The sequence below is a fragment of the Bufo bufo genome, chromosome 4 (genome assembly GCF_905171765.1).
Source record: "Bufo bufo chromosome 4, aBufBuf1.1, whole genome shotgun sequence".
Taxonomy (NCBI): domain Eukaryota; kingdom Metazoa; phylum Chordata; class Amphibia; order Anura; family Bufonidae; genus Bufo; species Bufo bufo.
The window spans coordinates 160,667,137-160,689,106 of NC_053392.1; the positions used below are offsets into that span (position 1 = coordinate 160,667,137).

At 40.7% G+C, this 21,970-nt stretch overlaps 1 protein-coding gene across 1 annotated transcript in view; it reads left to right on the forward strand.

Annotated features, from left to right (window-relative positions):
* SLC9A9 (solute carrier family 9 member A9) overlaps window positions 1–21,970 on the forward strand; it is a 902,549-nt gene that overhangs the window by 510,598 nt on the left and 369,981 nt on the right. The gene's annotated exons all lie outside the window — the stretch shown is intronic.

The following is a 21,970-nucleotide window of genomic DNA, read 5'->3' on the forward strand; positions in this document are numbered from 1 at the left end:
GTGGCCAGTGATTGGCTGCAGTGGTCACATGCAGGATACGGGCACATTACCATTGCAGTTTTGTAAATAAAGTACGGCCAGGGTTTTGAAACAGTAAGTGCAGCATTATTATTATTTAAACCCCTTCTCTGACATTTAGCCATTTTTATTTTAACTCAGATAACCCGTTTAATACAATGTTTTTTCACGAATAGCCATGCATATATTGTATTGGTAGATTTTTTCTTTTCAGGTATGCCATAAAGGCCTGATCAGTCGGGGTCCAATGGCTGGGACCCTCATTGATCCCAATAGCACCAATTCTCGTCTGAGATGATAAGTGAAGTAAATGAAATTATAAATAAAGATTACAGAAGTTATTTCATTGCAACTGTCTAAGTCAAATGTCACAATAAACTACCCAAAAAGAAAAGCTTGTTAATTGTTTGAGTATGAAATTCTATGTCTTTTCATTATTGCTAAAATTAATAGAAATTTTGTTGCAACCTTCACATCTGAAGACATTACTCCATGATAATATTACTTTGCCCTCATTTTCCTAACATTGTTATTTTGTATTAAACAGATTCATCACATAATTCATGTGCATTAATTGTAAGAAATATATTGGAATGGTGTTTAATTAGAACTGATACTTCAGAGTTTTATGAATTAATGATGCACATAAATAGATATGTGCAATCACAATCATCTCCCACAAAACCTTTCTATCCTTTACAACTTACAAGATAATTCATTCCTAGATGAGTGTTGGAATAAGTAACATTAATTACAATGGATGTCATATTAGCTTATCTTTACATTTCGGCTTGGAGATATTTGGTATGTCACCTATCATGTCCTTATCACTTATTTTATTATAAGGGTATTTTAAAGAACTGAGTGATTCTGTCACCTTTAATTCTGTATCTTTTATATTACCTTTAATGTTCTGTTTATTAAAGACTTCCTTGTAATGTAGTGGGTTAGAGATAGTTAGCACCCATTCCCCATTGTGCTGATAAGACCGCATTCCTGAGTGATCTCAGAAACATGCATGCTGCACACTGGAGGATGGGCTGAAAGGTATAACTCTGGACCAACAAATATTTGGCACTCCATTGAAGACTTCCTTCTAGGTAGGATGTAAGTTTTGATTTGCCCTATTTGTTGTATACCTTGGGGTGTCGGTCAAGTGCCGTAACATGGTTGATTCAAAGCCCCACCCCCCCTCCCAGGCCACTGATGATTATTTACTTTTTATTATTCTGTATGTGATTTGTCTGTGTTATGTTATATTTAATCACACTTAGTAAATATATTTATTCACTTAGCCTGTGTAAGCTTTTTCATTCTCAGATCTTTTGAATTGACATTTTAAAACACTTATCATGCCCTCATGTATAGATACATGGAACATGCTCCTCTGTGTCACTTTTGGGTAGTGGAGAAGTCACCATCTCGGCCATGGTCATATTGTCAGGAGTTGAAAATGTCACTGGTTCAGACTTGTGGGTATGGAAGAAGTGGGACAACAAGCACAGAGCATAGTACCCAGGTACCCTTATTGAGTTGACACTGTCCAACTTAAGGTACGGAATCTAAAGTTTCCACCCATGCTTCACCCTTAACCCCTTCAGGACCAGGGGTTTTTCCATTTTTGCGTTTTTGTTTTTCACTCTCCGCATTCCCATAGTCCTAACTTTTTTATTTTCCCATTAACATAGCCTGACGAGGGCTTATTTTTGGCGGGACAAGTTGTACTTTCTAATGGCACCATTTACGATTGCATACCATGTAGATAAAAGCGGGGAAAAAATTCCAAAAGGGGTAGAATTGTGAAAAAATTCTGATGAAGGTTTTAATATTTTTTTTTACACTGTACACTATGCAATTAAAATTTTCCTCTTACTTTCATTCTCCAGGTCAGTACAGTTACTTCATTCATAAAGTAGGCGGAGCATGCACGTGACCTCCGTGAGTTACGGTCGCCTGCAGCCTGGCCTGCCTGCTAGCTGCTAGTGCTTACTACAGGAGCGTGACATGTGTGTACCGGTAAGTACGGTACACATGGGGAGCAGGGGGAGCGCAGTTTAGATATGATGATTAGCACAATGTATACAGTACATACTGAGCGGCAGGGCCAGAGTACAGTGCCTGCACGGCCCCGCTGCTCTCCCCGCCTACTACAGACCCTCCTTCATAATGCCATCAACAGACCCCCACCACCATCATAATGCCATCCACAGACTCCCCCCCCCCACCATCATAATGCCATCCACAGACCCCCCACCATCATAATGCCATTTTATTTTTATTTTAAGTAAAGGGGGGTGATTTGAACTTTTAGTTTTTTTTATATTTGTAAAAACTTTTTCTTACTTTTTTTAAGTCACCTTGGGTTACAATAACTGGCAAGCATTAGATTGCCCATTGTGTTCATTGATGTCTATGTAGACATCATTGAACACTTCATTTGCACTATACGAATACAATGCTGCCACCTAGTGGCCTGTATTGGTATATTCCTGAAATAGGCATCAAAGTCTCAAGCAGGGTCGGGCTATTTCAGCAATGTAACAGTTTCCCCGATCTCAGTCGGGGAACGCTGTTACCGGAGTGGATGTGTGCGACTTTCGCTTCCGGTCTGATCAGATGCGTGAAGGGTAAAATGTATGCGATCAGCCTTTAAAATAGCAGAAACCCGGCGGCTATGGCGCCCGCTGCATGTGCGAGCGGGCGCCATGTTTAGGGATCGGACCTCTACTGCACATATATACGGCGGAGGTCCTTAAGGGGTTAAACGTAAGAGACCATGGACTTTTCCCGGGTTACGGTCCCCAGTATAATCTTCAATCAAAAATTAGGTAGCAGGTAGTCAGAGATGTGGTCAAGACAAACAGGAAAAATGTCAGGGAACTCACCACCAGGGATGATTACTGGAGAGGTTCTCTTTTAAGCTCCTAGTATATCTATCCTACAGCTACAGCCACACATAAAATGACACCAGAATCTCAAAATATCCAGCAGTGCTTGATTTTTTTGTGATTCTATGGTTGTGGTCACAGCAACTTTGCGCTCACATAGTGATTTTTTGCCATGCCATACTTGTTGCAGCCGAAGTCACCTTGTGGTCTGGCCTTAAAATGTCATTTTCAATACATTAAATTAACTTACAGAGCTCATTTTCTGCAAACTTCTTGCATTTCAGTAGATACAAAATGTGTTGTTTTTTGCCATTTTATGCCATCCTTTCCACTTATTGGAAAGAGGGGAAGGCAACCACATTGCCCAACAGGTTTAAGATTACTTTTGCTAGTTTTCTGGTGCAAGTAACATTTGAAATCTCCATTTAAGATTCTGGCGTGTGGTCGAGAAGCTTCAAAATCGACAGGTGTGCCTTTTAATAATTTTGGCACATCTCACGCCACCTCCAACCATATAAAGAACTGGCATTAGAAACTTCAGTCTTGATAAACCTCCCCCGAGAGTCTGGAAGGTTTGTGTGAATTCTTTTGTCAACAGGCAAGTACTAGTTTTATATCATGGCAGGAAAAAGGATGTCTGTACAAAATATTCATTACAACATCATTGATTTTACTAATACTTTTCTCCTCAGGAAGCAAAGTTTAATTATAAAGGTAATAGATGGGAACTCTTTTAGCCATTATTCCAACATTGTCACTAATTGATGATATTGGCAAATATTTCTTATAATAGCTTTTATTAAAAGAGGCACAAACCTTTGCTTTGTAAGTTTTATAAGTTTGATGAGGATAAAGGCAGCCATTAAAGGCAATATACGGACCAGTTGCTGTGTTTCTCACAGTCCCCACAATCGTTTAACCTCTTCTCCTCCCTGCACTGATCACACAACTTGGTGTCAGGCAGGAACAGAGAGAAGCGTTCAAAAAAAAAGTTTGCATAATGGCTGTGCTTCTTTGTGCAATCATAACTGTGAAGGAACTGGTGTTTTTTTGGGGGTTACCTAAAGTCTCTGTCAGCTATAGTATTCCTCTATCTAGATGCATTTCTCTCAGAAGCAGGGGATGTATTCCTTCTGCCCATACTGTATGCAGTGACCTCACTTCCCTTACAGCCCACTATGTTTGTTAACTTCTAGGGAACTCAGAAAGCTGATAAGGAGGGATAAATCACACAGAAAGGCAGGAGGCTCATGTGATGCTCAGTAGCAGTATAGAAGCAGCCATTTTATAAGGCTCAGGAGCTCAGCTAGCTCTCTCTTGCTGCCACTTCCTGGGAACTGTCTTCTAAATCTGTGTTAGCTGAATTGTATTGTGAATAGGAATATAAAACATAACATTTACTAAATCATTTAAAATAAATGCCACTTGGTGAGAAACATCAAAGACATACACCTCCACTATAGCATAAGGTAAATAAAGGGTGGATCTTACCACGTTTGGTGGGTTCCACGGCCTGTGGAGGATGGTTCAGGTGATGGATGGACAACCGGAACCTGTGTGACCAAGGTTCTGATGTCTATAGGCAATATGGCACTCCTATACAACCCTGTTATGTCTTTCCTACCAAGATAAAGGTGGAAGGCTGTTTAAGCAACTGCCTAGCACACATGGAGCACCCGCCCCAACAGGGGCGACCCCATACCGATCCTGTCCCTCAGTATGGGCCTTGTGCTATACTTAACCCTAATTACAGAGCCCTACATGCCATGTTTTGGTCCTAGACTCCAGACCTCATCAGAGGACTTCACAGAAGTATTCAGGGATAACTAGAAACAAATTAACAAACACACACTAAATATAGGTCACATATAAAACTGAGTGTCCAATGTTGATAAATTGGGTTCTAACTCAGGTTACTTACTGAAAGAAGATCGTTTTAGCCTCCTACTTTCAATCCAGATCTATAGTGTATCGTATCCGAGCCTTAGCATGAGAAGTGTCCCATGCAAGTGCTGTGTCTCACCTCAAATAGTGGCGATTTGGGTGAGCAATTTGTGGTTATTGCTCACCTCCTTATATTACCCCACTTCCTAGTGGGTGTACGCCCCCCTGAATACCTAACTCACCTGTCCATAGCGGTCACAGCATCTGTGATTACCTGTGGAACGCACGCCGCTCGCGTGCGTTCCACCGGACCGGAAGTTGGTATCACATGGTGCGGGCTAACCGGAAGTGAGGTAAGGACCTGCTTCCAAGCATGTAGGGCTCTGTAATTAGGGTTAAGTATAGCACAAGGCCCATACTGAGGGACAGGATCGGTATGGGGTCGCCCCTGTCGGGGCGGGTGCTCCATGTGTGCTAGGCAGTTGCTCAAACAGCCCCCCACCTTTATCTAGGTAGGAAAGACATAACAGGGTTGTATAGGAGTGCCATATTGCCTATAGACATCAGAACCTTGGTCACACAGGTTCCGGTTGTCCATCCATCACCTGAACCATCCTCCACAGGCCGTGGAACCCACCAAACGTGGTAAGATCCACCCTTTATTTACCTTATGCTATAGTGGAGGTGTATGTCTTTGATGTTTCTCACCAAGTGGCATTTATTTTAAATGATTTAGTAAATGTTATGTTTTATATTCCTATTCACAATACAATTCAGATTTATTTGGGTGTGAACATATGCCGCAAATGCATTTTCAATTGTGTGTTGGTATAACTAATATTAAGTCTGTGTTACCAGGGACGGATCTTGCCTGACAACAAGCAGTGTACTGCATGTTAGGTGGAAGTGAGACTCCTAGTGGCCATGACTTTACAGCTTTTTTTTCAGGTGGATACAGGCATATTTTTTAAATGAAGTGATCTAGAAATTTGCTAGCACCATTCTCTACCAGTGCCATACATGTACGCTGCTGGAGTGATGAGCAAACATGGCGCCCGCTTTCACATGCTGCGGGTGTCGTGGCCGGCGGGTCTCTGCTGTGTCAAACAGCAGAGACCCGCAGCTAATGACAGTGACCGGCAATAATGCCGATCTCAGTCATCAAAGCCTTTAGATGCCGTGATCAAGTGAGATCACAGCATCTAAAGGGTGAAAAACCTGGGCGTCTTACCGGCATCCTCTGCAGCCAGTGAGGATGCCGGTAATTGATTTTAATGCTCTGGGTCTTGCTGAAGTGACCCAGGGCATTTAAGCTGCAATTCTTATTTTTGCCAGCAGGTGGCAGTCCAACATAAGAAATGAGCAATTCTCAACAATTAATGGATGTAAAAAATCCATGATTGTTCAGAATAAAAAAATAATAATAATTTCTTTTGTAGGCTCAAATACCAGCTTCAAAATCATAAAAAAGTAAAAAAAATACTGTTAAAAAATATGTGAAAAATATTAAACTTTAAATCAACTACTTTCCGTAGAATAACAAAAATAAATACATAGATAACAAAAAATATAAACATCATGGATACCATTACGACCAAAAATGCCCATACAATAAAATATAAAAATATTTTTCCAATGCGGTGCATGGCGTAACGGAAAAAAGGGTCAAAATAGCCAATTTGCCATTTTTTCATTGCTTCTCTTACCCCAAAAAATGTAATAAAATGTGAGATAAAAAAGTAACACACACTCCAAAATGGTATCAATAAAAACTACAGATTGCCCTGCAAAAAATTAGCCCTTACACAGCTCAATAGATATAACTATAAAAACTTTATAGGGGTCAGAATATGGTGATGTAAAAAAAAATATTTTTTTCTCAAAGATTTAATTTATACACTGCTCAAAAAAATAAAGGGAACACAAAAATAACACATCCTAGATCTGAGTTAATTAAATATTCTTCTGAAATACTTTGTTCTTTACATAGCTGAATGTGCTGAACACAAAATCACACAAAAAATAAAAATGGAAATCAAATTTTTCAACCCATGGAGGTCTGGATTTGGAGTCACACTCAAAATTAAAGTGGAAAAACACACTACAGGCTGATCCAACTTTGATGTAATGTCCTTAAAACAAGTCAAAATGAGGCTCAGTAGTGTGTGTGGCCTCCACGTGCCTGTATGACCTCCCTACAACGCCTGTGCATGCTCCTGATGAGGTGGCGGACGGTCTCCTGAGGGATCTCCTCCCAGACCTGGATTAAAGCATCTGCCAACTCCTGGACAGTCTGTGGGGCAACGTGACGTTGGTGGATAGAGCGAGACATGATGTCCCAGATGTGCTCAATTGGATTCAGGTCTGGGGAACGGGCGGGCCAGTCCATAGCATCAATGCCTTCATCTTGCAGGAACTGCTGACACACTCCAGCCACATGAGGTCTAGCATTGTCTTGCATTAGGAGGAACCCAGGGCCAACCGCACCAGCATATGGTCTCACAAGGGGTCTGAGGATCTCATCTCGGTACCTAATGGCAGTCAGGCTACCTCTGGCGAGCACATGGAGGGCTGTGCGGCCCTCCAAAGAAATGCCACCCCACACCATTACTGACCCAATGCCAAACCGGTCATGCTGGAGGATGTTGCAGGCAGCAGAACGTTCTCCACGGCGTCTCCAGACTCTGTCACGTCTGTCACATGTGCTCAGTGTGAACCTGCTTTCATCTCTGAAGAGCACAGGGCGCCAGTGGCGAATTTGCCAATCTTGGTGTTCTCTGGCAAATGCCAAACGTCCTACACGGTGTTGGGCTTTAAGCACAACCCCCACCTGTGGACGTCGGGCCCTCATATCACCCTCATGGAGTCTGTTTCTGACCGTTTGAGCAGACACATGCACATTTGTGGCCTGCTGGAGGTCATTTTGCAGGGCTCTGGCAGTGCTCCTCCTGTTCCTTTTTGCACAAAGGTGGAGGTAGCGGTCCTGCTGCTGGGTTGTTGCCCTCCTACGGCCTCCTCCACGTCTCCTGATGTACTGGCCTGTCTCCTGGTAGCGCCTCCATGCTCTGGACACTACGCTGACAGACACAGCAAACCTTCTTGCCACAGCTCGCATTGATGTGCCATCCTGGATAAGCTGCACTACCTGAGCCACTTGTGTGGGTTGTAGACTCCGTCTCATGCTACCACTAGAGTGAAAGCACCGCCAGCATTCAAAAGTGACCAAAACATCAGCCAGGAAGCATAGGAACTGAGAAGTGGTCTGTGATCACCACCTGCTGAACCACTCCTTTATTGGGGGAGTCTTGCTAATTGCCTATAATTTCCACCTGTTGTCTATCCCATTTGCACAACAGCATGTGAAATTGATTGTCACTCAGTGTTGCTTCCTAAGTGGACAGTTTGATTTCACAGAAGTGTGATTGACTTGGAGTTACATTGTGTTGTTTAAGTGTTCCCTTTATTTTTTTGAGCAGTGTATTTACACTATTTAGACATAAAAACCTATACATACAGTCCCTGACAAAGGTCTTGTCGCTTCTCTATTTTGTAGAAACTCCTGCTATTAACCTGACTAGTAATTAATCAATTGGTGTTAGAAATAGCTCATCTGAAAAGCCCTCCCAAATGATGTTTAATGCACTGAAATAAATTAGTTTCACTGAAAAAAGATTTATCATTTAATCAAGACAGAAAGGTCAAATTGAACAACTTTACTGCAAATCCAAAAATACGTCAGCAAATTAAGTAGTGGTGCTGTGAGATCTAAATTTAATATCTTGTATGACTTCCATGAGCTTGAAGGACAGCATCCATGCGGTTTGGCAAGAATTCATACAATTCATTGATGAAGTCATCAGGAATAGCAAAGAAAACAGTCTTGCATGCCTCCCAGAGTTCATCAATATCCTTTGGTTTCGTCTTCCATGCTTCCTCTTTCATCCTACACCACATATGCTCAATGATGTTCATGTCTGGTGACTGGGCTGGCCAATCCTGGAGCATCTTGATCTTCTTCGCCTTAAGGAACTTTGATGTGGAGATGGAAGTATGCGATGGAGCACCATCCTGCTGCAGAATTTGGCCTTTTTATGGTTGGGAATATAAGAGGTAGCTAAGATTTCTTGGTATTTTAGACTATTGATGTTGCCTTCCACCCTGCAGATCCCTCGCACACCCCCATACTCGCACACTATGATTTTGCCTCCACTAAACATCACTGTTTTCTGGGTAAATCTCGGCTCCATGCGGGTTCCAGTAGGTCTCCTGCAATATTTTCGGCGACTGTGGTGTAATTCAACAGAAGATTCATCTGTAAAATCCACCTTCTGCCACTTTTCCAGCGTCCATCCTTTTAGCAGGCTGTGGCCCTTGGCAAATGCCACGCGTTTTTTCAATTGTCTTTTGTTTAGTGCTGGCTTATGGGCACTGATTCGACCATGGAGGCCATTTCAAAACAGAATCCGACAAACTGTTCTGGTTGAAACAGGGACTTCAGGTGACCAGGTCTCGTGGAGCTCTGCTGCAGTGGAAAATGGGCTGGCCTTGGATTTTCGAGCCAACAAATGGTCCTCTCGAGCAGTTGTCTTGCGGGGTCGGCCTGACCTGGCCTTGTCCAAAACGTCTCCAGTCTCTTCAAATCTTTTTTATCCTCTGAACTTGACGCTGAGACACATTGAAGGTGTCTGCCACATCAGCAGTGGATCTGGTCTTCAGCCTCTTGATAATCAACACTTTAGTCTCCGGGTGAATCTTAGGCATGTTTGCAGAGGTCTAGTTGCAGTTGATGTGAAGGTCTAGTGTACTGGGGTTCTTTTTATACACAACTGAGACCTAATTGATCCATTATTAGTCACAGGTGAAGCTCATATGACAAGGCGACAACACTTATGTCTTGGCAAAAATTGACTCAATGGGCTTTACCAAGCTGTGAATATTAGAATACTTTTTGTCAGTTTCGTTTTGCACTGAAACATTATTACAAAGCTGTTGGGAATAAAATTACCCATTTCTTGTAACAAAATCTTGATTAGAAATATATTTTAGCGGCACTTCAGGTCAATTTGTACACAAGCGACAAGACTTTTGTCAGGGACTGTATGTGGTATCGTTGTAATCGTACCGACCCAGAGAATGAAGGGCACAGGTCAATTTTTCCGCAAAACAAAACGCAGTAATACCGCCCCCTACAGTGCCCCCAACATTGATAATGCTCCCCAAGAGTGCCCCTATTAGTAGGAGAGCCCTCCAGTATTATTAATGCCCTCACAGAGCCCCCAGTACAAATAAGGCCCCCTATTGTTCCCCCAGTGGTAATATACTGCCCCCTACTGTTATAATGCTCACCATGATGTGCCCCCAGTATTTATAATGCCTCCTGCAGTGCCCCATGTAGTTATATTCCTCCTTCCACCATACAGTCCCATGTAAATAACATAACACCATTTCTAGTCCCCTCCAAAATACAGTCCCATGTAAATAACATGCCTCTCTATCTGCAGCACCCTCCAATATACAGTCCCATGTAAATAACAACACCTCCTCCCCAGCTGCCTTCAACAAACAGTCCCAAGTAAATAATATCACCAGCCACCTTCAACATGCAATCCCATGTAAACATCACCCCTCAACATTCAATCCCATGTAAATAACATCATTCCCGCCCACCAGCCACCTTCAACATACTGTCCCATGTAAATAACATTGCCTCCTCAACATTCAGTACCATGTAAATAACATCACTCTCTCAGACCCCTGTAACATTCAGTCCCATATAAATAACATCACTGCCTTCCCAAGCCCCCTCTGACATACAGTCTCATGCAAATAACATAATCCCCCCCACAGCCGCCATCAACATACAGTCCCTTGTAAATAACATCACTCTCCCCAGCCCCCTCTAACACACAGTTCCATGTAAATAACATCACTGCCTCCCCAAGCCCCCTCCAACATGCAGTCCCATGTAAATAACATAATTCCATCCCACAGCCGCCTTCAACATACAGTCCCATGTAAATAACATGACCCCCTCCCCCAGCCACCTCCAACACACAGTTCCGTTTAAATAGCATCCCTCCCTTCAGTCCTAACATACAGTCCCAGTTAAATAATCACAGCTCCCAGCATTGCCTCTCCCTTCACTTACCTCTCCTCATGTACAGACATCCCCACAGCTTCTTCCCCCAGGACTTCTTCTCTTCACTGCCATCCTCTCCTGCACTGGTCACATGATGGTGATATCATCGCATGTCCTTCTAATCCACTGCCTGTTTTACTGGTCACATGACCTGTGATGTCACCACAGGTCCTTCAGCTCTTCCAGTGCATTAGATTCAATTGTATTGCCATCCTGAGGGCAGCAATACAGTTGTATCTAGCTGGCAGGACGGACATTCAGGGCCTGGGACAAAACATCAGGGGCCCAGGCCCCAAATAGTTTTAACCCAGCAACTCCCCTGAGTCTTGGTAAATGACCCCCAATATGTTTAAAACATATTACCCTCTCCAGGGAGGAGGAGGTGCTGCTGGGATCACATTTGGAAAAATCGATATAGTAGTGGACCTGATGAAAGCTCCCCTTGAATATAAAACCCATATGCCGTTCGATTATACAGTGGGGTCAGTTTTTGAATTAGCAACGGAGAAAATACATTAAAATATTGAAGGGTCTTAGACATAGTTTAAAGAAGGATTTAGAATGAACTATGATGGACATAGCCTAAAATACAAAGAGGACCAGCAGGGTTTAAGACTTTAAAGGCTTTTGTAGGTTAAAAAAGGAAAGTTGGGAAGCAAAAGTGAGATGTAAGTGGTGAGAGTAGAAAGCCCCTGGATGATAGGCAGCTCTTGCGGCAAATAATGCTGGAACTGTAAAGGGAAGGTGCGAAGCAGGTGCTCGGCTGCCTTTGAACTGCGTGTCTACATTTCATTGTATGTCAGTTTATATAAGACTGTGTGGCCGTAGAATACAGAACTGCTCTTTTAATTCACTCTCAGTTTCTGTAGTGACAGCTGATAAAAGGCAATGGGCAGCAACTGTGTACTTTAGCCCGTGCTCTCCGGAGTGCCTTTTTACTGAAGCAGAGCTATTGGCTGTGCCAGCCTATCTTCAATCCTCCTGCCAATGCTTTTCTGTTTGTTCTCAAATTGGTTTGATTGAAAGGAGGAGAAACTTTTCTGTTTCATGCCTAAGCTGCTGCAAACACTAGTTTTACTTCCAGTCACGGGGTATTAAAAGTACTTTTTAAGAAAGTATTCTTTCATCGCTTCAAAAGATATGTCGCAACAGTATGCCATTGGCCTCCCAGAGGAAAAAGGAAACTTACCAAATGATGATGATGATCATTTTTCTTCTTCATATGGATCTGTACTGCATTTAATAACTCAAAGAAGTCTGTTAATTTGTTTCCTTAAAGGGGTTTTTTCGTACCTGTATCTGAAAAGCATATTTCAGCTAACCTGTGACAGAAGATACCTTGAACAGTATTTACAATTTCATTGTTCCACCACTTCCACAAACTGGCTGGCATTGCACGACTGGCTGCGAACTCTTTTTCTGACATAGCCACCAGGCTATAGGGGGTGCAGAGGTAGCAGTCACTATGAGGCCCAGGAGCCTGAGGGGGCCAAAAGACCCTTGTGCCGCATAAGAAGACTACGGTATTATAGAAAGTGCATGCTGGTCAAGTTACAGCTCCGGCTAGGAGGGAAGGGGTTAGGTCCATAATTTGGCATGAGGGGTACTGTTTCAATTTTTGCCTCAGGCAGCACGAAGGTTATGTGCTTCCCTGCCTCTGGACACAAAGCACTGACGGAAGAGGGGCTCAAGCTGAACTCTTGCACCAGGGCCCATGAGCCTTTAGCTACATCTCTGCGTGCTCCTCTTTCTTCCTGTTTAGCTACATCTACATTAGTCAGCAGAACCGAAGAAAGAGGAGGACATTTTGTAACGATGTCAGATGAAGAGTACACAATCGGGCACCCATCTAATTCCAGCCAGAATTGGCGGAGCAACAGAAGTATAAGTACTGCTCCAAGTGTCTTCTGTCCACAGGTCAGCAGAAAGAGACTTTCTAAGTGCAGCCCAGAGAACCCCTTAGAAGATGTTGTGCATCTTAAATGTCCAGCAATCAGCTGAAACCTGTGGAGGAATACAGCAGTAAGTGTTCTGCTCACCTACAGGGAAAATGCAGTATTATGTGATGTTCAGTGAAATCAGTGGACCTATTATGTAACGCATGACTTTAATGGGTCCTCCAGATTAAGACATTCTCTGTGGATGATCTCCACTTTGGATAATTGATAGAGGTTATCCTCTGTAAGCTCTGAATGTTTTAATGTAGGGTAATTGGGTTTTTAAAACCAGTCAGCCTATTCAAACTCTTGAGCAGTACATTTTCAGGTATAACATTATGCAGATTGTAATGGCAATTCTAAAAATGAATCTCAAGGTAAAATACATAATTATGACCAATTACAGTGTTATGCTTATTTTTCATCATTTTTTTTTAATGTATCTTTTTTCATGATTTTTATTTGTAACAGTGTTCTCCAATTTTTTTATTGTCTTATTTACTGTGCTGTACTGCTGTCAGTGGGCTGTAGGACTGATTATGAGATCATCGTAGTCCACTGAGGACAGTAATTGATAGCAGTAGTCATGTGCCATATACCGGACCCGAGGTGGTGGAATGTGACTCATTGCTCCAGAATATATATTTGTACTGCTCCAGAGTCCAGTGGTGACGTGCTTTGCAAGCTGAAGGGTAATTTTATGTATATTAACACTGAATAATTCTGTATATCATAAACAACTGGTTGTACATAATATAGTACATATTATATGGTATTTCTTGAACAGGTCCTTAGTGTCCTTCTCTTATTTTGGACACTATTATTTTTTCTTTTTGCCATACTAGCTCATATTGTGTGGATGTATATTTTATCTACTCTTGAGCAGTTTTTTTCTACAAGTCAGTACTTCTCTCCTAAACCAGTGCAGTTATTTCATTTACACAGCTTGTCCAATTATATGCCATATTGTGCAGCATCCTGATCTTCTCCCCTATCTATTTTTTGGGGGATCTCAACTGGATCTATGCATCTCTTGAGTATGTATTAATTTCTAACTTTTTTCTATTATCTGCGCCTCATTTGGGACCTTGTACAGTGAGTTTATACTAGATATCCCATATATTTTCTGGTGCATGCGTCATTTACTACCTATACAGCATGGTGTTTGGATTGCCTATCTGGCCCCACATAACCTGTATAACTTACATTTATCCTCCAATATCTACCTATTCTTACGGATGATAATACACCGCGTAGCATCCCAGATGATGGATTATGGCGTATAGGTACCCTCCGTCATTGGGACAGATATTGTCACCTTGTCTGTTTGTATAAAACAACTATGTTGGGGACCAACTGGATTCAATAAAAAGGATGTTTCAGATGTGGTACACCCATGTAGAACTTGTATATTTGTTAAATCTGGCCACAGTTTCAGGAATTCTCAAAGTAATCTTGAATTCCACATAGGGTCCTATAACAAGTGCAACTCTCATTTTGATGATCCTTTGCGTGTAATAAATCCTATATCGGCTGTACTACTAGACATTTGAAAGTGCATGGTCTAAAACATTTTAATTATATTATTAATCCGAAACAGTCCAATAGAAATATATCCAATGCCTTAGTCACTTTGTACAAGTGCACGGGTGCTCTACTACACATTTTATGATTATACAGGTGGGGACAGCTAGATAATGCTCCATAATCGTCAAGGATTTTGGATATTTCAATGCAACACATGTGGCCCTTAGCTTTAAATTCAAAACAGGAAGCCGTACTACATTATTAATAGGCGATCTTGCACTCATATTGGCCTCAGGATATCCCACACAATTTTATACAATTGTAAGTGTATGTTCACATTCACATGCTGAGCCTCACTGCTTTATATAAGCATTTACTGACCCATGACTGGTCTATGCATGCATATCGTCCAACCACACCCTTCTCACTTTGTCCTAAGGGCATGTTCACATTCACATGCTGACCTGCATGGTTTCTTATATATCTATTGGCTTTTACTGCGTCAACTACATTCATCCATTCATGTTCAGAGTACTAAGTATATGTTCGCATTCATATGTTGACCTGCAAGATTTTATATACGTATTTTATGCCTGTATAATATTCACTATCATGATCACTACTATTCATAGTAACCATATGTTTTGACTTCAATTCATGTAAATCTTGGCGCTTGTTCACATACAGACGCTTTTATTTGATGGAACGCACAACCAGGCTCTCTCCTTTGCGCTTATTACTCGTGATGCCTTGATCATATGCGACATTGCAGGCAACTTTCATCTGTTTGCATTTTCATTCAGACATTTTTTCTGGCATTTTATATGCTTCTTTATCCGTGATGACATTCATATGCTACATGTTCTGTGTCTACCATCAGTGCATATGTTTTGTCTTTGTTTTTACATTGTACTTTCCTTTATTATTCCATTTCGGTAATCTCCTCCTGCTCTGGGTGTTAATTCTTAATCAAGTCTATTATGGACTCGTAAGAGTTATCCTCCCCATTGCAGGACAGGGTGATAATCAAGCTATTTAAACTGCTGTAGATCTGTTGATCGAAACGCGTTGACAGCTATGTAATATGCCCCCAGAGTGAATTGTAATCATTTAGAATAAAGAATCGATGGTTTTATTTCCAAGTGCTGGACAACTTTTTGCACAGTCTGTCTAACACTGTTTTGCCTGTAGTGTATAGAGCCCGGACACGTTTCTTAAAAACCTTATATGATGTCAGCAAAGGGGTGCCAGCTCCATCACCCATCAACCTGCCTCTGTGTCATGATGATCATGTTGCTAGGTTTGAGGATTTACATGCAGCGATCACCTCCACAGTATGAGGACGAAGGATGGCTACTGCTGTCTTTTGTCCCCCTACCAAATCATTGTTCCTGGGCTGCAGAATGCTGTTTGACCACCCCTCATTATTTCTGTAAATCTAAAGTTATTAAAAAGAGAAGTAAATAGATTGGGGGGGGGGCATTGTTCTGGTATTTATTCACATTTATTGATATGCAGGCACAGCCATTGTTATTTTTGTGAAACGCACGTTGGTGCCCTAGCTCTATAGTGTAGAGGGAAAAGAGTGTTCGAGTACCTTCACACGTGGCAGGTTTGTTGCAGAAAATGTTCAGAATCAGTTCCATTCCTTTGAATGGGGTTATTTTTGTGGGGGGCACTTGGATTTCTGCAAGAAGCCACATTCAGCTGAATGGAGCAGATTTTCAGTCACAGAAAATGTTCTCTTTCAAAATCTTTTGGTTGTGATCCTTAGGCAACTTTTACATCTGCGTTTTTGCTGGATCCGGCAGGGTTCAGTAAAAACGCTTCCTTCATGATAATACAACCGGCTGCATCCGTTATCTCTAGAATACCCATGATGGATCAGTCATTAAAGCCATTGTAAGTCAATGGGGGACGGATCCGTTTTCTTTTGTGTCTGGGAAAACGGATCCGGCACCATCTGTCTTGCATTCTGGTACACTCTGTTCAGTTCAGTTTTGTCCCCATTGACAATGAATGGGGACAAAACGGAAGCGTTTTCCTACGGTATTGAGATCCTAAGACAGCTCTCAATACCGGAAAGGAGAAACGCAGATGTGAAAGTAGTCAGTGGATTCTGATCATACAGTTAATGTCTAAAGGTACATTTACATGCAGCGATCCCCTCCGCTGTATGGGGACAAACGATGGCTGCTTCAATCGCTCATCCCCGTACAGCAGCATATTGCTGATTACATAGCATGATGTGCTGCCCAGAAATGATGATCGAGGTGCACGCACCAATGATGGTTAAACCCAATGAACGAGCGTTTTGCTGGTTCATCGGGGGAGCGGCGGCACCTTTACACAGGATGATTATTGGGAACCAGCATTCGTAGTATTGTTTATTTCCAATAATCAGCCCGGCAATTACCCCATATAAATCCACCTTTTGATACAATTTGATTAGTTCCCTGAGCATCAGCTGGAGCTCATTTCGTTTTGTGATATTTTGCATTCCACTGCAACCCAGGATTGGATTTTCAACCGTTTAGGTGTAGGTTTAAATGATCCCAAAAGCCATATATTAGTACCACTATTTATAAAATATATCTATTTAAGTTCTAAATTGAGTATTTGCCTTTGGGGCAAGTTGTTGTATTACGCTAATCTAACCTGGTCTGTTTATAAGGCTGTGCAGGGACTCAACTGGTAAGACCCAGAAGGACCTTCATTGTAAACCTCAAAGAATTAAATTCATAAACTTGTAGGAGGAATAATAGAGCAGTGGCTCAACATAGCGTCATGCTCCAGAATTGTTATTACATAGGGGGTACAAATAGTTAGCAAAACAGACATGTCAGGAGAGATGACAGGTCTTCTTTAACCTCCTAACAGTCACATTAAAATTGGACAGACCATCCCGAAAATGTCACTTTTTTGGTTGTAGATTTTTAATGTGTGTCTGCATTAAATCTTGTTGGCACAGAACTCAGGGGACACAATTGCATTTTTAACCCCTTAGTGACATAATTAATTTTAGCCTTAAGGACCAATAATATTTTCCCCCTTTGTGTTTCAGCAGTCATAACATTTCAATTTTTTCTTCTAAATTATTTTATTTTATGGGATTAGTAGTAGGTTTTTTAGGAATCATTTGGAGTTTTTATAGTGTATTAAATAATTTTTATTATTGTATTTTTAGGGGGAAAGATAAAAAACTGAAATTTTGACATTATTTTGTGGAATTTATTTATGGCCTTCACTGTGTGGTATAACGAACATAATTTTATTATGTGGGTCAGTACGCTGATGATAATGCCACATTTCTATATATTGTTTACTGTTTTTCTTCCTGCAGGCTGTCAGTTTTGCAACTGCTCCCCCTTGTCCTCCAGACTGAAGGGGAGGGGGGGCGGCTGCTTTAGCTGCTTATGTCCTCTGGTTTGGTAGAAGGGGCTTTGTATTGTTTGAAAGCTGACATTCCAAGCTTTCAATGACAGCATTATATTCAGTACATAGGAAGATATCACTGTTAGAAATTGGGTTGCAGTGAATGCAGCTGAAAGTAAAAGCAGGTTTCTCCACGGTTATTCCTGACTCAATTTCTAACAGTGGTATCTCCTGCTTAACTTGGGCTAATGCTGTCATTTTGATCTTGTATTAAAGCCTGGACTGACAGCTTTCAAACAGACATAGTACTTGAAGTATCTTTGTGTATGTTTTTGAATAAAACATTTCTATTTTGGTTGCACTGGAGCAATAATTGTGGTTTCAAAAGTTGAACTACCCTTTAACATCCTGTTATTTTCAATTAATATTATCAGTTACCATTTTTATATCTTGTTTTTTATTTAATATTTTACTATTCAACTAATTGACAAAACTGAATATGAAACCATACTTAGTATAAAAAAATGTATTTGCCTTTTAAGATACTGTAGTTCAGAAGAAAATGAACATAATAAACATAAAGGATATGTTTTGAGTTAAAATTGCTAATGCTGAAGGAGACTCTTACTAATAGGATAGTATTGGTCTCTTACTACAGTATGTAAAATATACATCTAGGACCACAAGATACTGTATCACCATAGAGCTGGATATTTCTTCTCTTTCCTTAATTCAGCTAGTTTTGTTGGAAATGAAAATGTAAAGTCAGCTTTCTCACTTTACTGTCAGTCTATGAATAGTAATAATATTGAAGACAGTGGCAGATGGCTGAGCTAATACATAAAGATGTTGCCACTTGATCTTTTATTTAGTTTGTACTTTTCTTTGCATCTTAGAATGGGAGGAGATACCAGTGACTACATGTCTCTGCCATGACCAGATCTAATACCGTGAACCATATGTAGCCCTTATGCTTACCCAATCCACATATTTTTCTTTTAAATAATATGGTATGTAATTATGTTCAGCACATAGTTCAGTTGGAGACAGGGTGTTTGTTTCGGTATAGACAGCCATTTATGCTCCCTGCAAGCATTAAAGGGGTTTTCTCATATTGATGACCTAACAGTGCACCAATGCGAAGCACTGAGGGATCAGGCTTTACTGATAGTCAGGAATCAGGGCAGGCAGCTGAGGTTCAATACCATAAACAGGTAGTGGACAGGTCAGACAGCGGAGGGTCAGAGTTGGTAAACAGAAGAGGTTCGTACATGGACAGAGAAACAGAAACAGCACACCTTAATTTGAAACTAGCAAGCTAGACAACCTAAAGTTCAGGCACCCTTACCCAGGCAAGGTGCTTTTAAAAACATCAATTGATGGACCCTTTTGACTTTGATGGGATTCATTGGTGTTCTGTTGAGATTTTAGTTGTTTGATGGAAAAAATGTCACTGCATGCTTTGTTATTTTGAATGTAAAAAGTAACTCTGAAACACATCATTCCCGTACACCAGAAAGCTGCCATTGAAAAGTTGCAGACCCCAGGTTTGCAACTTTTTAAATGCAATATGCACAAAAATTTTGTGCAAATGGCATTTCACTGCCAACCTCACCACTTTCCAAAAAAGGGGACGGGACCATCGGTCCCAGCAGATTTATCAGCACTTACGCCATTTTGTAAATAAAGACTGAAATCTGTGTGGGTTCAGATTTCATTCTAGATGCCCGGGCTGCTGGAAGACGTTTATATCTCCCAGCAGTACATGGGATATCAAGACCGGCACTGAAAATGCTGGTCTTGCTCAATCTGCACCGTTGTGTCCAAGAGTTTTTTTTTTTTACATAAATGGCTCTTTGTTAAAACGTCTTACCTTTCATACCGTTTCATTTAGTATAATTAGAAATGAGCAAATTTCTTAAAATTCAATTCTGGTCGCATTCAGATAAATCGGCAGTCTGATTCGATTTGGGTCCGAATAATTTCTACCCAAATCAGAAGTGTTCTGATTGCCTGGAAAGGTCTCTCTCTATCGCTCTTGATTTTTAGTAAATTCACATGGGAGAAGAAACAAGCTACTCACTCCCACACTGCTGCCACTACTGGACTCTAGTACTGTAACCAAAGCACTAATGCTTTCCTAAGAAGAGAATAATATCGATGACTGCATGAGTTCACTCTATGTTCTATGTCATTCTGCTTAGTGCATTTCATGTTTGTATAATCTCCTACTACCATTGATCTACTTTTTCTGCAAAAGTGTAAGGTGGATTATTCATAATTTTTCTGTGATAAATTGAATAGACAACTGTGTTTTGATCATGAAAGGCAAATAATGATCTCAGTTGGAAATAAAACCTAGAATAGTAAGAAAGCGAAACAATTAAGCAATTGGCGTTTACTAAACGGCGGGAGTTAATGGTGAGAAGAGCATGTTCCTGTGAGATAAGGAATTAATTTTTGTTGCACAGAAGACGTGACAAAGCCTTGTGGATAACAATTGTTACAGTAACTTATACAGCACAATAGGTAACTTATTTGTATTCTTACATAGGTTTATAAACTTGATTTATGGTTGGAATCTAAAATATCCATTGATTGTTCCTTTATGTTCCTATAAAATAGTGTGAAATTAATTAGCTACTTAATTTAATTAATATAATGGTAGCAGGTTAAATCAACTTGATGAGCCATATGTTTAGGCTTTATATCATGTTTCACTGTTTTGTTACCGGATATATGGACAGTAATTTTCTGTAATACACTTTTACTTATTTCTTTTTTAATGCTTTTTCGTTATAACCAAGCACTCAGCTGTTTCCATCAGCCCCATAGAATTTGAATGAAGTGGCAATGCATATGGTCAACAGCCAACCATACAAACTCCTCTTCATCACAAGTGTACGACTGAGGGTCTGAGTGGTCATACATATATCACCTTTACTGTAGATAATTGATAAATGCATTTGATTGAAAAACTCCTAAAACGGCTAAAATGGAGATCACAAGAACATTGTTCCTTCTTCATGGCACCATCACATTCTGGAGGGATTTCATAGATCTGTGGTCCATCATGCATACTAGTGATTGTGGAGTTCTTTTTAGGTTTGCTATGTTAAAAAGGACCTGCCCCTAGCATTGCAGGTTGTAGTGCTGTAAGTTTATTTTCACTTATTGTCTTATAACACCAATGTTTCTACTCCTGGCTCATAGAATCTATGGCTAATTTTACTTTTTGGAAAGACCATTTTAAGGTTGAATATGTTGTTTTATTGAACCAGTTTTTTTTAACCACTTTTTGTGTCACAGATGGGGCTTTAATGTATTAACAAGGCAGAACTGAATTTGTTTTTATTTTTAAGGGGAAAATCACGTAGAAATTAGAGAAGAATCTGCTTGTTTTTCTCTTGTAATTTAAGTTAACAGAAATTTGTACCAAAAATGTATCTCTGTATTGCTCCAGAACAGAAGCCAATGTTTAATGTCTCCTATCCTTACCACATGTGGGCTATGTTAACAGTTATAAGCATGATATGCCTTTAAAGTGGAGAATACAAATTTATTTCCTAGCTAAATGTGGCATTGGCAGCTTGGACCCAAATATACAGATGAGGTGATAAGGGGGAGTTGATAATATGAGGAGTTGTGGTTGAAGATGACACCCATTTGCGTTGAATCTCCAGCTTCACTTCCTGCTCCATCTATAGGCTTTATGGTTCTTGTAGAAATGACTTTGTGGGGTATACTGGCAATCCAGTTTTGTGAGTGTATATGTAATTGGCTACATTTATTCATATAACACATGCCTTTGGTCCAAGCTATTTATGACTCCAAACACAGCTTCACACTAGTGCCAATGCATACAGGAAAGAAGATGTATCATGAAGTACATTTCCATGTGATATTTCTATACAGTGGTCTTTCTGGCCTTCTAGAACCAATAACTTGACAGGTGTGCTTTAAAGAGGTATTCCCGTTATAATCAATTATGACATATCCATGGAAACTCCATATTTATAACTTTTTTAGTTCCATAAACCTGAGATTGAGAACTCTCTATGATAGCCGGTCGAGAGGTGACCTTTGCTATCTTGGCTTTTTCCATGAATAATGTTTAAGTGCTATGGGGAGAGAGGCCCTGCTAAATTGAGGGTGACAGGATTCCTGCCTTCAGTGGTGGGACTTGCACTTATCAGTTTTTA